A 16,064-nucleotide genomic window follows, 5' to 3' on the forward strand; every position below is an offset into this window, starting at 1 on the left:
GCCCTCCCAAACTCCACAATCCCGGAGTTTCCGCCTGCCTGCCTCCCTCCCGCTGGGATCGCCCCTTCAGGCCCTCACTCCGTCCGCTGGGGGCGCGCGCAGTGCGTGGCTGGTGGCAGCGGCGCCGGCGGCTGAAAGCGCGGGCCGTGTGGCCGTGCGTGGTTGCTAGGGGCGCCTGAGGCCGTCCGCTCGCCCGGAAGGCCAAGGGAGGAAGCAGCCCGGAGCCGGCGCCCAGTCGGGGCGAAGCTGAGTCCGCTAGGTGAGTGTGGCCGCGGAGCCGGGCAAACGACCCTCCGCCGCCCCGACTCTCCCGCCCCTCCCTTTGCCCGAGTCCTTTCACGCGGCCCCCAGCCCTCTGGCCGCTCCTGCCCCAGCCCTGCTTCCTGCCTGACACCTCTCCATCCCCTGGGAGGAGAGGGGGCCGCGTCCTCCCACCCTGCCAGGACTTCGCGCCTCTTCGGAACCCTTCTCCCCCCTCCGCCCCCTTCCCCGCCACGCCCAGTTAACTTAGTCGCCCCGCCTCTGGGTGCCCCGAACCCTGCAGCATTCTCTCACCCTGGGCCTCCGTGCCTTGTCTTTCCCGCTCCGCTGCAGTTTAAATTCTCCCTGCTTGGGTGTGAGCCCAAGCTCCTCTCAGGCCTCACGGCCGAATTTTACATGGATACCCACTTTTTAACTTCCCCGTCTTCACTATCTGTAGAGAAATACTTTCCTAAACCGTAGAGATTCAAACAGCATCCGAGATGCTGTGGAGTTGAATTCTTTATGTATGCATACATCCATTACTTCATTTAATCATTCAACAATTTTTAATAACCATCGACAAATATTTAGTGAGCCAGGGCACTGTGGAAGGCCCGGAGGGGGGGAGGGGGGATACAGTGGTGAGCAAGGCAGGCGTGTTTTCACAGAGCTTATAGTCTAGGGGAGATTTTAATCAGGTAAACAGCATTTGCCGTATGTGTGGTGTGTGTTCTGATAGAACATTAGAAGGATATTTAACCCAAATTTACGTGGAAAACTATATTATCCCCATTCCCTGGTCTTCACATTCCCATTCTGGATCTAGGAAATGTTTTGATCCTTCCTTCCTTAGGGAGTTATCCCTGCTCTCTGTTACTCCAGATCCCATCTTCCTTAACGTCATTACCTGTTGATTTAGCCAGTCAACGAGTAGCTGGGAGACCCTTTGGGACAGTGTTCTATCCCATCCTTAATTTCTTGCAATAAATACTGAGGCATTGTTTCATAAAAAATACTCACTGGGTGCCCGTAAAGTTACCAGCTGCTTATTGATTGGGCTGAATGGAGCACTGAAAAATTATCAAGTGTTTTCTGGGAATAAAGAGGTGAGAGGACATTCCAGATACAAAGTAGCTTTAGTAAAGATACTAAAGTAGCTTTAGTAAAGGCCTGAAAAGGGAACTGGAAACAGTCGGATAGACCTGAGCTGTGTTTGGAGGGAACCAGCCCGGGACAAATAGTAGTAGGGAAATTAATAGGGGTTAGATCACAAAGGGCTTTGGATGTTTTGCTGAAGACTTAGAACTAGATCCTCCAGAGCAGTGGTTTTCAAGCAGGACATTCAGGGGCCTGAGACTTCCAAGGGATAGACATGTACATATAGTCTTAGAAGAATCAGCCCCCATATCCTCAGCTTCCAAATGAACGCTTCTAAAACTGACCTTACAAAAAAGGGGTGGAGAGTGTCATATCTCTCACGCTCTCAAATTTTACTATAGTATATTTTTCTGAGTGTAAAAACCTCAGGTTGGCAAAGGGAATATTTTGGAAATATTAATTTCAGGGGGGCCTTCTTTGGTGTTTGATTAAGTTACCTCAAAAACCTAGAAGGGCTCCTGCTGCCGGCGCCAGGGGATAGCACGCATGCGTCTTGTCTTTGAATGGGTGGCACCCTTATCCTCGCGGCGGCGGCAGGATCCGTGGCCCTGCTGTTGGCAGTGCGGCTGTGGGTAGTGCTGCGTCCCCGCGCCGCTGTGGCCCGGCGGTCTCTCAGCCTCTTGGTGGTGGCTGGGTCTGGTGGGCATACCACTGAGATCCTGAGGCTGCTCGAGAACTTTTCCGATGCTTACTCTCCTAGACATTGTATCATTGATGACACTGATGAAATGAGTGCCCGTAAAATAAATTCTTTTGAAGTAAATCGAGCTGATAGAAACTCCAGTGCTACGTTTCCCGAGTACTATATTCACCGCATTCCCAGAAGCCGGGAGGTGCTGCAGTCCTGGCTGTCCACGGTACTCACCCCCTTGTACTCTGTGTGGCTCTCCTTCCCCCAGACTCACCGAGTGAAGCCAGATTTGGTAAGAAAACTGAGCCATGTGGGAAAAAACTGACTTGCCCAAAGTCTGAGGGCCACTAAGTGGATCCAAACCCGGAAAACCTGAGACTGCAGGATCTATACTCTAATCATTGTACTATTCTACCCTTCTGTTCGGGACATAACCATTGAATTCATGAATAAATTTCCTAATAGGGTCATACAGATGAGACCACCCAGAGAAAACAAACAAACAAACCACTAGAAGTCTTCCTGTCTTCCCGTGTGTAATACACACTGCTGTTAGAGTGAAGCTTGTTCCTTGTTGAGATATTCTGAATTCAGAAGAACACAACAGTTGGAGACTTCCCTGGTGGTCTAGTGGTTAAGACTCCGCCCTCCCAATGCAGGAGGCCCAAGTTCGATCCCTGGTCAGGGAACTAGATCCTGCATGCTGCAACTAAAAAATCCTGCATGCAGCGATGAAGATCCTGCATGCTGCAACCAAGACCCGGTGCAGTGAAATGAATAAATAAATATTTTTTTAAAAAAAGAACACAACAGTTAAATGTGTCTAAAATGTTTTTCGGGACCACAGATTTTTCAAGCTGTATTGGATAAAAGTTGCATAAATTATTTTTTTAAGATGTTGGGGGTAGGAGTTAATTAATTAATTAATTTTTGCTGTGTTGGGTCTTCGTTTCTGTGCGAGGGCTTTCTCTAGTAGTGGCAAGCGGGGGCCGCTCTTCATCGCGGTGCGCGGGCCTCTCGCCATCGCAGCCTCTCGTTGCGGAGCACAGGCTCCAGACGCACAGGCTCAGTAGTTGTGGCTCACGGGCCTAGTTGCTCTGCGGCATGTGGGATCCTCCCAGACCAGGGTTCGAACCCGTGTCCCTTGCATTAGCAGGCAGATTCTCAACCACTGCGCCACCAGGGAATCCCCCTAGCTCCGTTTTTTTCCCTCAAGATTGCTTTGGCTATTTGGGGTCTTTTGTGTCTCAATAAAAATTTAAGATTTTTTGTTCTAGTTCTGCAAAAAATGCTGTTGGTAATTTGATAGGGATTGCATTGAATCTGTAGATTGCTTTGGGAAGTACAGTCATTTTCACAATATTGATTCTTCTAATCCAAGAACATAGTATATCTCTCCATCTGTTTCTGTCATCTTTGGTTTCTTTCATCAGTGTCTTATAGTTTTCTGCGTACAGGTCTTTTACGTCCTTAGGTAGGTTTATTCCTAGGTTTTTATTCTTTTTGTTGCAATGGTGAATGGGATTGTTTCCTTAATTTCTTTTTCTGATCTTTTGTTGTTAGTATATAGGAATGCAAGAGATTTCTGTGCATTAATTTTGTATCCTGCAACTTTACCAAATTCATTGATTAGCTCTAGTAGTTTTCTAGTGGCATCTTTAGGATTATCTACATATAGTATCATGTCATTTGCAAACAGTGGCAGTTTTACTTCTTTCCAGTTTGTATTTCTTTTATTTCTTTTTCTTCTTTGATTAACAAGCCTAGGACTTCGAAAACTATGTTGAATAATAGTGGTGAGAGTGGACGTCCTTGTCTTGTTCCTGATCTTAGAGGAAATGCTTTCAGTTTTTCACCATTGAGAATGATGTTTGTTGTGGGTTTGTCATATATGGCCTTTACTATGTTGAGGTAGGTTCCCTGTATGCCCAGTTTCTGGAGAGTTTTTATCATAAATAGGTGTTGAATTTTGTCAGAAGCTTTTTCTGCATCTATTGAGATGATCATATGGTTTTTCTTCTTCAGTTTGTTAATATGGTGTATCACATTGATTTGCGTATATTGAAGAATCCTTGCATCCCTGGGATAAATCCCATTTGATCATGGTGTATGATCCTTTTAATGTGTTGTTGGATTCTGTTTGCTAGTATTTTGTTGAGGATTTTTGCATCTATGTTCATCGGTGATATTGGTGTGTAGTTTTCTTTTTTTGTAACATCTTTGTATGGTTTTGGTATCAGGGTGATGGTGGTCTCGTAGAATGAGTTTGGGAATTTTTCTCCCTCTGCTATATTTTGGAAGAGTTTGAGCACAGGTGTTAGCTCTTCTCTAAATGTTTGATAGCATTCACCTGTGAAGGCATCTGGTCCTGGGCTTTTGTTTGTTGGAAAATTTTTAATCAGAGTTTCAATTTCAGTGCTTGTGATTGGTCTGTTTATATTTTCTATTTCTTCCTGGTTCGGTCTTGGAAGGCTGTGCTTTTCTAAGAATTTGTCCATTTCTTCCAGATTGTCCATTTTATTTGCATAGAGTTGCTTGTAGTAATCTCTTTTTTTGTTTGTTTGTTTCTGCACTGTCAGTTGTTACTTCTCCTTTTTCATTTCTAATTCTGTTGATTTGAGTCTTCTCCCTTTTATTTCTTAATGAGTCTGGCTAGTGGTTTGTCAATTTTATCTTCTTGAAGAACCAGCTTTTAGTTTTATTGATTTTTGCTATTGTTTCCTTCATTTCTCTTTCATTTATTTCTGATCTGATCTTTATGATTTCTTTCCTTCTGCTAACATTGGAGTTTTTTTGTTCTTCTTTCTCTAATTGCTTTAGGTGTAAGGTTAGGTTGTTTATTCGAGATGTTTCTTGTTTCTTGAGGTAGGATTGTATTGCTATAAAATTCCCTTTTAGAATTGCTTTTGCTGCATCCCATAGGTTTTGGGTCGTCATGTTTTCATTGTCATTTCTTTCTAGGTATTTTTTGATTTCCTCTTTGATTTCTTCAGTGATCTCTTGCTTATTTAGTAGTGTATTGTTTAACTTCCTGTGTTTGTATTTTTTACAGATATTTCCCTGTAATTGTTGTCTAGTCTCATAGTGTTGTGGTTCGAAAAGATACTTGATATGATTTCAGTTTTCTTAAATTTACCAAGGCTTGATTTGTGACCCAAGATATGATCTATCCTGGAGAATGTTCCATGAGCACTTGAGAAGAAAGTGTACTCTGTTGTTTTTGGATGCAATTTTGTATAAATATCAGTTAAGTCCATCTTGTTTAATATGTCATTTAAAGCCTGTGTTTCCTTATTTATTTTCATTTTGGATGTTCTGTCCATTGGTGAAAGTGGGGTGTTAAAGTCCCCTACTACTATTGTGTTACTGTCAATTTCCCCTTTTATGGCTGTTAGCATTTGCCTTATGTTTTGAGATGCTCCTATGCTGGGTGCATAAATATTTACAATTGTTATGTCTTCTTCTTTGATTGATCCTTTGATCATTATGTAGTGTCCTTCTTTGTCTCTTGTAGTAGTCTTTATTTTAAAGTCTATTTTGTCTGATATGAGAATTGCTACTCCAGCTTTCTTTTGATTTCCATTTGCATGGAGTATCTTTTTCCATCCCCTCACTTTCAGTCTGTATGTGTCCCTAGGCCTGAAGTGGGTCTCTTGTAGACAGCATATATACAGGTCTTATTTTTGTATCCATTCAGCCAGTATGTGTCTTTTGGTTGGAGCATTTAATCCATTTACATTTAAGGTAATTATCAATATGTATATTCCTAATGCCATTTTCTTAATTGTTTTGTGTTTGTTATCGTGGGTCTTTTCCTTCTCTTGTGTTTCCTGCCTAGAGAAGTTCCTTTAGCAGTTCTTGTAAAGCTGGTTTGCTGGTGCTGGATTCTCTTAACTTTTGTTTGTCTGTAGAGGTTTTAATTTCTCCATAGAATCTTAATGAGATCCTTGCTGGGTAGAGTAATCTTGTTTGTAGTTTTTTCCCCTTCATCACTTTAAATATGTCCTGCCACTCCCTTCTAGCTGGCAGAGTTTCTGCTGAAAGATCAGTTGTTAACCTTATGGGTATTCCCTTGTATGTTATTTGTTGCTTTTCCCTTGCTGCTTTTAATATCTTTTCTTTGTATTTAATTTTTGTTAATTTGATTAATATGTGTCTTGGCGTGTTTCTCCTTGGATTTATCCTGTATGGGACTCTCTGCACTTCCTGGACTTGACTGAATATTTCCTTTCCCATGTTAGGGAAGTTTTCAAATATTTTCTTCAAATATTTTCTCAGAGCCTTTTTTTTTTCCTCTTCTTCTTCTGGTACCCCTATAATTTGAATGTTGGTGCGTTTAATGTTGGCCCAGAGGTCTCTGAGACTGTCCTCAATTCTTTTAATTCTATTTTCTTTATTCTGCTCTGTGGTAGTTATTTCCACTTTTTTTCTTCCAGGTCACTTATCTGTTCTTCTGTCACTAATCTGCCTCAGTTATTCTGCTATTGATTGCTTCTAGAGAATTTTAAATTTCATTTGTTGTGTTGTTCATCATTGTTTGTTTGCTCTTTAGTTCTTCTAGGCCCTTGTTAAATGTTTCTTGTATTTTCTCCATTCTATTTTCAAGATTTTGGATCATCTTTACTATCATTACTCTGAATTCTTTTTCAGGTAGACTGCCTATTTCCTCTTCATTTGTTTCATCTGGTGGGTTTTTACTTTGCTCCTTCATCAGCTGCATATTTCTGTGTCTTCTCATTTTGCTGAATACACTGTGTTTGGGGTCTCCTTTTCACAGTCTGCAGGTTTGTAGTTCCCATTGTTTTTGGTGTCTGCCCCCAGTGGGTAAGGTTGGTTTAGTGGCTTGTGTAGGCTTCCTGGTGGAGGGGACTGGTGCCTGTGTTCTGGTGGTTAGGGGTGGATCTTGTCTTTCTGGTGGGTGGGGCTGCATCCAGTGGTATGTTTTGGGGTGTCTGTGAACTTAGTATGATTTTAGGCAGCCTCTCTGCTAATGGGTGGGGTTGTGTTCCTGTCTTGCTAGTTGTTTGGCATGGAGCATCCAGCACTGGAGCTTGCTGGCCATTGGGTGGAGCTGGGTCTTAGTGTTGAGACGGAGATCTCTGGGAGAGCTCTCGCTGATTGATATTATGTGGGGCTGGGAGGTCTCTGATGGCCCAGTGTACTGAACTCGGCTCTCCCACCTCAGAGGCTCAGGCCTGACATCAGGCCAGAGCACCAAGACCCTGTCAGCCACATGGCTCGGGAAGAAAAAAGAAAGAAAGAAAAATAAATAAATAAATATAAATAAAATAAAAATATTTTTAAAATTATTACAACAAAAAAGTAATTATTTAAAAAAGAGCAACCAAACCAACAAACAAATCCACTAGTGATACAAGCGCTAAAAACTATACTAAGGTAAACATAAAAATCAGAAACAAGTTGGTGGCAGACGGCAAACCCCAAGTCTCCAGTTGCTTCCAAAGTCCACTGCCTCAATTTTGGGTTCATTCGTTGTCTATTCAGGTATTCCACAGATGCAGGGTGCCTCAAGTTGATTGTGAGGATTTAATCCGCTACTCCTGAGGCTGCTGGGAGAAATTTCCCTTTCTCATCTTTGTTCGCACAGCTCCTGGGGTTCAACTTTGGATTTGGCCCCACCTCTGTGTGTAGGTCGCCCTCAGGCTTCTGTTCACACCGAGACAGGACAGGGTTAAAGCAGCGACTGATTAGGGGGCCCTGACTCACTCATGCTGGGGGGAGGGAGGGGTACTGCAGTTATAATTGGAATGTGGGGTGAGCCTGTGGCAGCAGAGGCCAGCATGACATTGCGACGGCCTGAGGTGTGCTGTGTGTTCTCCTGGGGAGTTTTCCCTGGATCATGGGACCCTGGCAGTGGCGGGCTGCACAGGCTCCTGGGGGGTTGGGGGTGTGTGTGGATAGTGACGTGTGCTTGCACACAGGATTCTTGGTGGCTGCAGCAGCAGCATTAGCGTTTCATGCCCATCTCTGGTGTCCGAGCTGATAGCCGTGGCTTGCACCCTTCTCTGGAGCTTGTTTAGACGGTGCTCTGCCTTCTGTGGGCAGACAGGGAAGGAATCCCCTCTCCCTGTGCACCCTGAAGCAATGGTCTCTTGCCTCTTAGGCAGGTCCAGACTTTTTCCCAGACTCCCTCCCGGCTAGCTGTGGCGCACTAGCCCCCTTCAGGCTGTGTTCACACAGCCAACCCCAGTCCTCTCCCTGGGGTCTGATCTCCGAAGCCCGAGCCTCAGCTCCCAGCCCCCACCCACACTGGCGGGTGAGCAGACAAGCATCTCGGGCTGGTGAGTGCTGGTTGGCACCGATCCTCTGTGTGGGAATATCTCCGCTTTGCCCTCCGCACCCCTGTTACTGCACTCTCCTCCGTGGCTCTGAAGCTCCCCCCACCCCCGTCCACCTCCATCTCTACCAGTGAAGGGGCTTCCTAGTGTGTGGAAACCTTTCCTCCTTCACAGCTCCCTCCCAGAAGTGCAGGTCCCATCCCTATTCTTTTGTCTCTGTTTTTTCTTTTGCCCTACCCAGGTACATGGGGATTTTCTTGCCCTTTGGGAAGTCTGAGGTCTTCTGCCAGCATTCAGTAGGTGTTCTGTAGGAGCTGTTCTTCATGTAGATGTATTTCTGATGTATTTATTTGTGGGGAGGAAGGTGATCTCCACGTCATACTCCTCCGCCATCTTGAAGGTCCCTCCTAGGTGTTTGTTCTTTAATTCTTCTATGTCTTTATTAAACATTTCTTGCATCTTCTCTATCTTTGCCTCCATTCTTTTTTTTTTGCGGTACATGGGCCTCTCACTTCTGTGGCCTCTCCTGTTGCGGAGCACAGGCTCCGGACGCACAGGCTCAGCGGCCATGGCTCACAGGCCCAGCCACTCCGCGGCATGTGGGATCTTCCCGGACCGGGGCACGAACTTGTGTCCCCTGCATCGGCAGGCGGATTCTCAACCACTGTGCCACCAGGGAAGCCCTGCTTCCATTCTTTTTCCGAGGTCCTGGATCATCTTCACTATCATTATTCTGAATTCTTTTTCTGGAAGGTTGCCTATCTCAGCTTCATTTAGTTGTTTTTCTGGGGTTTTATCTTGTTCCTTCATCTGGTACATAGTCCTCTGCCTTTTCATTTTGTCTATCTTTCTGTGAATGTGGATTTCCTTCCACAGGCTGCAGGATTGTTGTTCTTCCTGCTTTAGCTGTCTGCCCTATGGTGGATGAGTCTATCTAAGAGTCTATCTAAGAGGAGGGACTGGTGGTGGGTAGAGCTGGCTGTTGCTCTGGTGGGCAGAGCTCAGTAAAACTTTAATCCGCTTCTGTGCTGATGGGTGGGGCTGAGTTCCCTCCCTGTTGGTTGTTTGGCCTGAGGCGACCCAGCACTGGCACCTACAGGCTCTTTGGTGGGGCTAATGGTGGACTCCGGGAGGGCTCATGCCAAGGAGTACTTCCCAGAACATCTGCTGCCAGTGTCTTTTGTCCCTGTGGTGAGCCACAGTCACCCCCTGCCTCTGCAGGAGACCCTCCAACACTAGGAGGTAGGTCTGGTTCAGTCTCTGTGGGGTCACTGCTCCTTTCCCCTGGGTCCCGATGTGCTCACTACTTTGTGTGTGCCCTGCAAGAGTGGAGTCTCTGTTTCCCCCAGTCCTGTCAAAGTCCTGCAGTCAAATCCCGGTAGCCTTCAAAGTCTGATCCTCTGGGAATTCCTCGTCCTATTGCCAGATCCCTGAGATTGGGAAGCCTGACGTGGGGCTCAGAACCTTCACGCCAGTGGGTGGACTTCTGTGGTATAAGTGTTCTCCAGTTTGTGAGTCACCCACCCAGTAGTTATGGGATTTGATTTTATTGTGATTGCACCCCTCCTACCGTCTCACTGCAGCTTCTCCTTTGTCTTTGGATGTGAGGTATCTTTTTTGGTGAGTTCCAGTACCTTTCTGTCCATGATTATTCAGCAGTTAATTGTGATTCTGGTGCTCTCACAAGAGGGAGTGAGTGCATGTCCTTCTGCTCCACCATCTTGAACCAAACCTGTTTTCTACTGTTTTCAATTCTTCACCCAGCTCTCACCTGAAAAACTTAGATGAATCTTTAACTTCAGGATCTTGTACTCATGATGTGGAGTTGAGTGTAGCTTTCCTGCTAGATTCCTTCTATGACCTTGGAATTGTCTGGTCATAGGCTTCCTGGATTTTAGCATGCAATCAGATGCTTTGATCTGTTGGTGAAATGCAGAGAAAACTTTTCTTTAATGACCTGAACTTCTCATCCTCTCTTCTGGCAGAACTGGGAAGCCAGACCTGGTATTTTGGAACAAATACTGAGAGTGCTAATTTCTTTTAAGCCCTGAGATACAAAGGGCCTTGTCCTTGGGAGCCTCTTGGACATCCTGGGCAGGCAGTGCTATTCTAGACCAGAGGTTTTCATTATATGCAGTTTTTTTAAAAAATTAATTAATTTATTTTTGGCTGCTTCAGGTCTTACTTGCGGCCTGCAGGATCTTCGCTGAGGCATGCGGGATCTTTCATTGTGGTGCGTGGCGTGTGGGTTTTCTCTTCTCTAGTTGTGGCATGTGGGCTTCAGGGCGTGTGGGCTCTGTAGTTTACGGCATGTGGGCTCTCTTGTTGAGGCGCGGGAGCTCAGTAGTTGCAGTGCGCGGCTTTAGTTGCCCCACGGCATGTGGGATCTTAGTTCCTGGACCAGGGATCGTACCCACGTCCCCTGCATTGGAAGGAGGATTCTTTACCACTGGACCACCAGGAAAGTCCCTCTTATCTGCACTTTTAAAGCTCTTTGGGGTATTCAGTGTATTTTGTAATGTGGGATATATATCTACTCCATACTAGAAATTGAAGTATTTATTTATTAATTCATTTAGAAATAATAATAAACTCATTATAAGTAAACATAAGTAGCATTTTTTAAAATGCAAAACGCTATTGTTTCAGAAATATTAGTAAGAAGAGTGGCATTATTTTTGAGAATCTCGTTAATGTCTGGCTTAATAGAAGACAGCTGGATTCTCATATTTGTTTCTGCATTCAGTTGGTTTGATATGTTGTTGTGATTGAATGATGACAAAAATCCAGCCTCACATAGATAATTAGTTGGAAAAGGGAGGAATATTTCTATGGCCTTTTCAGACAATAGTGGGTATTCTTCTTTGGTACTACACAGAAGTTAACAAGGGGTGGTTTTATGAAGGTTAGCTGCAATGGAATCTGAAATGTTATCAGTGAGCTTTTCATACTTTGTTTCATTAGAATCCATTGGTCTGTCTCTGACTTTGACCGGACCTTTTACCCATGCCTGATTCTTTGACATTGTGTGATAGATATTTGGAAAATACTGGTTCATTGAGTTATGCAGATCTTACAAATGTTGCCACATTTTATTTTATAGTATCAAAAAACAATATATTATCACCACACTCATCAGAAAGATGGTTAAGTATTGGGAAACTGTCAAGCTCATGGTGGCAGATACAATTTTTGCCAAAATTATAGTTTTCTCTTGGAAGCTCAAATTTTATCATTGGCAACAAACACTGTCAGCTGTTTTCCCTGAAGCGACAGGCTTACTCTGTTTCATTTTCTAGAGAATGCCTGCCAAGTATCAACGTCTGAATAATCATCACTTGTGTGTACTTCATTCTTTCAAGTAAGCATGATGTTCCACACAGAAATTTTGCAATTCAAACAAGTGCTTTATTTAGAGACAACCATCGTCTTCTATTTTATATGTACTTCTCATTTTGTCACACAGAATATTAAAAAGATGTACTTGAGGATTGAGATTTCATTTTTATTGCATCATCAAGGACATTTTTAAGTAAAGCTGGCATTTCTTCTTTCACTGTATAGTGAAGGAGTGTGTGGTGGTGAAGAATCTCGCTTGGTGCCGTTGTCTCGACTCCTACTCAGGAACCAGCAGTTGGACCCACCATTGCTCTTGCACCATCAGTGGAAAGGCTGGCACAGTCAAAAAAGGCAAATCACATTTTAGTTTTGTTATGAAAATAGTTTCAGCTAGTGGAACCCCTGAAAGAGTCTTAGGGTTCCCTCAGGGTCTGGGACCACACTTCGAGGACCACTGCTTTAGAGAGCTCACCTGAGGTTTCTTTCAGAAGCTGCTGAAGGTCAAGGCTTCAGGAGAGCTAGTCACTTGATTATGTTAAACCTTCAACTGTTTTCACTTTTTAGTAATTTGCAGATGGACCTCGCTCAGCTCTAGCTGCTGTAAGCTGTATTTTTTCCTGAGGTTTGCTAATTACTTTTACATAACTGTGTTCTACAAGAGCTGCCCTTCTCAACTTGTGGTAGTGACCCTTCCTTCTCATTAGGGTTGGGGTATTGGCCTTCCTTTCTTAACAGGGCTTTAAAGAAGTTCCATGCTCCTCCAGCTTTCTTTAGGGAGACATAGTTTGGGATTTATCTCATAAGAGAAAATGGGTCTGATTCCTATACTCCTCCTCATTCTGTTTGATTTCAGACAAGTCAGTTCTACCATCTTACATAACTGTTGACCAACTAAAGTAATTTCATCAGAGATCTTATGACTGTAGACTCTGAACTGTTTCTGATGTCCTGAGTTCCCCCTGGTGACAGGGAAACACTTAGATGGAGGAGGAAAAGGAAACTTCAGAGAGAGTGATACAGTCAGTGTGTAATGAATAATTGCTTTCTGTAAATAGATACTTTGTCCAAGTTGGTCTGGGCCTGGCCCCTCCTGACTTGATGGTTTGAGACAACAGTCATAGATTTTCTAGCATAGACTGCTTGTCATTCACTCTCACTTAAGGAGGAAACTTGAGGCAAAATGACCTCACAGAGAGTGGAAGGCAGAATGAGATAGACATCTTCTGAATGCTGTCTAAAGATGACAAAGCAGGTTGTTGAGATTCCTGAGACTGGATGCTTTAGAAGGAGAGAGGCTGGATCCAGGGACGTCAGGCAGGATGTTACTGCAACAGTCCTGCACTTGGTGAGGGGAGTGAGGGACTAGGAATTGGACTGAGCCAGTCATGCAAATAGAAAGAAAAGGATGTTTGAGGCCATTTTGTTTATCTTCAGAATGCTCAGCAGTTCTTTACCTTCCTTTCTTATCCCTTTAAGGGAAAAAAAAATTGTTTCTTTTTTAACAGCTTTGTGGAGGTATAACTGACATTGAAAATATTCATCACCCTCAAGTCAATTTTTAAACTTTGTTCTAGGGAGCCTTAATATGTCATGACGGGGAGGCATCGCTGAGCATTGCTGAGGAGGAGGCCAGACTAGGGCAGTGATCTTCCTCCTTCTACTCACATAGCTATGCATTTATCTGTTACAGAAACACAAGATTTTCCTATAACAACCATCATGGAGCTTATGAGGCATATTCATATGAGAAGAGAACAGCGGTAAAAGATAGCCTTTACAAAGTATCGAATTAGAGGAATAAATACACAACAGATATTCATGGGTGGGATGGAGCTTGAGCTGGGCCTGGAAAAGGTAAATAAAATATGATAAGGATTCAGAAGGAAGAGGCTGAGTGGAGTAAGGGCCTGCAGACAGGTTTGAAAGGATTACTATAAGACCAGAACAGGTCATATAACAGAGTTCAAGGTGGAAGGAAATGGAAATACGCCTTAAAAAAAGACTGAAGCCAGGCTCAGGCTAAGAAGTCTGGAATTTATTTATTGACTTACATGAGAATCACCTAGAAGGCTTGTTTAAAATACAGATCCCTGGCGCTTCCCTGGTGGCGCAGTGGTTGAGAGTCCGCCTGCCAGTGCAGGGGACACGGGTTCGTGCCCGGGTCCGGGAAGATCCCACATGCCGCGGGGTGGCTGGGCCCGTGAGCCATGGCCGCTGAGCCTGCGCGTCCAGAGCCTGTGCTCCGCAACGGGAGAGGCCACAGCAGTGAGGGGCCCGCGTACCGCAAAAAAAAAGAACAAAAAAATACAGATCCCTGGCCCCACCCCAGACTGAATCCTCTCTGAAAGTGGGGCTCAGGAATCTGCACCCCAGGTTATGCTGATGCAGGTCATTGGTGGGCTACTGTGATATTAAATGAGGGCTCAAGGAAAATTTTTGGAAAGGTAACTGATCGAGTGATATTTAAGCAAAGTTAATCTGGAGGTTGCCTGCAGAATGGAATTAGGAAGGGCAGACCCTGGAGACACAAACTTCAGTCTGGAAGCTGTTGCAGTCGTCCAGATCTGGGATGGTGGTGGAAATGAAAGGAGGAGGCATGCCATGAAGAAAGAATCTCTTAAGTTTTGTGACTGGCTTGGCTTTGGAGATTAAGAGAAAGGAAGAAATCAGAAGTGACTTAAGTTTTCCTCTTAGGTGACTGAGAGAAAGAAGTTTCCACTGAAAGAAATTGGAACGTCAAGAGTGCAGAGCTAGGGAATTCCCTGGAGGTCCAGTGGTTAGGACTTGGCACTTTCACTGCCGGGGTCCGGGTTCAGTTCCTGGCTGGGGAACTGAGATGCTATAAGCTGTAAGGCGTGGCCAAAAAAAAGAGTGCAGAGCTGATCTGACAAGCTGGGCTGAAGTGGTTGGACTTGCCTGTGGAAAAGGTGGAGAAGACGGCGATGAGGACACAGAGCTTGAGAGAAGTCGGGTCTGAAAAGTGACTCTTCTCCTGCAGGTAATAGTTGAAGTGGTGAGAGCAGATTGGTTTGATGTGAGAGAGAGGATAAAAGAGAGGAGCTGTGGAGGATTTTGGAGTCAACCTCTGGAGGTAAAGGCACTGTTGAAGCAATTGGGTGTGGCTGTGGCAGAGTTCCTACACTGAGTAAAGTAGCAGCAACAAGGAGATGCTGGTAGCACCCCAGTGTTCACTGCAGCACTGTTTACGATAGCCAAGTTATGGAAGCAACCCAAGTGTCCAGTGATAGATGAATGGACACAGAAGATGTGGTACATATATACGGTGGAATATTACTTGGCCATAAAAAGAGAGAAATCTTGCCATTTGTAAAAAGATGGGTGGATCTAGAGGGTATTATGCTAAGTAAGATAAGTCAGACAAGGAAAAACAAATGCCCTGTGGGAAATGGCCATTGCAGACACATACAAGATCTAGAATCCTGTTAGTCACAGAGAAGATAATCCACTTTACTCTGGCACTAGCCCAGCAGGCCACCCGCAGCTTCTGAAGAGGGTGGGAATATATCCTTCGCCTTTGTCTTCCTCATTTGGATTAGAAGTGAAGCCAGCTAGATGCCGGGCCACTTGCATCCAGTGTTCCTGGCACTGAGGATTTGTGTGGAGGGATGCAGAGAGACAGACATTGAGCAGTGTGTGCAGAGAGGAGGGTTCTCTTCACCCAGCCCCGAGGTGTGCAGTGGGTACCCATGTCTATGAGGGAAAGTGGACTTGCCCGCGGTGCAGATGAAGATGCAGTGGTGTGCTCTTTGGGCACTTCACCCCCAAAGGGGCTCAGTATAAACAGTGGAGGAGTATTTCTAACCTGCCTTTTGTCTTGTAACTGAAGGTTAGGGATAAGTGAGGGAACAGGGCCTAGGTGTGTGTTTCATTTCTATTTAAGAGGCAGCATGGAGTCAAACTCAGGTTTTAATCTAGCCACTCCTTGCTGGTTGTTTAATTATAGAAAAGTTACTTAGCTTTACTGAGTCTTGGATTCATCATCAGTAAATTGAACATAGGGTTTTTGTGAGGATTAAATGAGCATAGTACCTGGTATTTATTAGGTGCCCAAACTAGCATTCATCAGTTCTAGTGTATTTCCCCTTTATTTACTGTATTTTTTTTTCAGTTTATTCATTCAACAGAATATTGAGCACTTATTGTGGGTGAGACCCTATATTGGGGACATCGGGGAGGGACAACATGCTCCTTGCTCCTAGTCAGGTGAGTAGTCCATTATTAAAGCTCAGTGTAATACAGACAGTGATGGTGGCGAGCACAGAGATGAGGCATCCTGTTTGAACTGGGGAGTTCAGAAAGGCTGCCTGGTGAAAGTGATATTTGAGCTGTTTATTTTTTGTCTGGTGGAAGAGAAGGAAAGGCTTCTAGGGAGC

At 44.6% G+C, this 16,064-nt stretch overlaps 1 protein-coding gene and 1 pseudogene across 2 annotated transcripts in view; both read left to right on the plus strand.

The window, feature by feature from the left end:
- Nucleotides 1-16,064, plus strand: part of TTLL4 (tubulin tyrosine ligase like 4) — a 35,702-nt gene continuing 19,638 nt past the window's right edge. For both annotated transcript variants that reach the window (XM_067026885.1, XM_067026886.1), the window contains exon 1: nt 1-259. The gene's annotated coding sequence lies outside the window, so the exon portion shown is untranslated. The remainder of the gene's footprint in view (nt 260-16,064) is intronic.
- On the plus strand, nt 1,905-2,383 carry LOC131750440 (UDP-N-acetylglucosamine transferase subunit ALG14 pseudogene; annotated as a pseudogene).

This window comes from Kogia breviceps, chromosome 2 (assembly GCF_026419965.1).
Source record: "Kogia breviceps isolate mKogBre1 chromosome 2, mKogBre1 haplotype 1, whole genome shotgun sequence".
Taxonomy (NCBI): domain Eukaryota; kingdom Metazoa; phylum Chordata; class Mammalia; order Artiodactyla; family Physeteridae; genus Kogia; species Kogia breviceps.